Genomic DNA, 523 nt, shown 5'->3' on the forward strand with positions numbered 1-523 from the left:
GTACAGATAGCTGGAATTGTTCACAGTCTAAATTTAAAAAACCTAATGCTTTGCCATCAAATTCAAAGCTCACAACAATCAAGGAGATAAGACAATTTACCAATGATATTGATATAGAGTTGTAATTTGGAAATTTTACATGTATCATGTAGCACTCACGAAAAAAACGTTGGAAGCCATAATGTTTTTGGTGGACCGTTAAAGGCCAAATTGGCGTTACTCTACCAAAAAAAAAAAAGGGCCAAATAGGCATTTAGGCTGCTAAACACCAAAGCCTAATCATGAATGGTAAAAAAAGGAATGTTGGTTACACCTTCCCAGGTACATTCTAAGGCACATGTAGCAGGATCTTCTATCATATATTAATGTGAAAATCTTTTTAAAAAGATAAAAATTTGAACAATATATATATATATATATATATATATATATATATATATATTTATTTATTTCTTGTATGTTGTTTCTAGTAGTCCTACTCGAGCTTCCCACGTATTTTGATGTTTAGCTTTGTTGCGGCCAA

Source organism: Elaeis guineensis, chromosome 3, assembly GCF_000442705.2.
Source record: "Elaeis guineensis isolate ETL-2024a chromosome 3, EG11, whole genome shotgun sequence".
In the NCBI taxonomy this organism is placed as follows: domain Eukaryota; kingdom Viridiplantae; phylum Streptophyta; class Magnoliopsida; order Arecales; family Arecaceae; genus Elaeis; species Elaeis guineensis.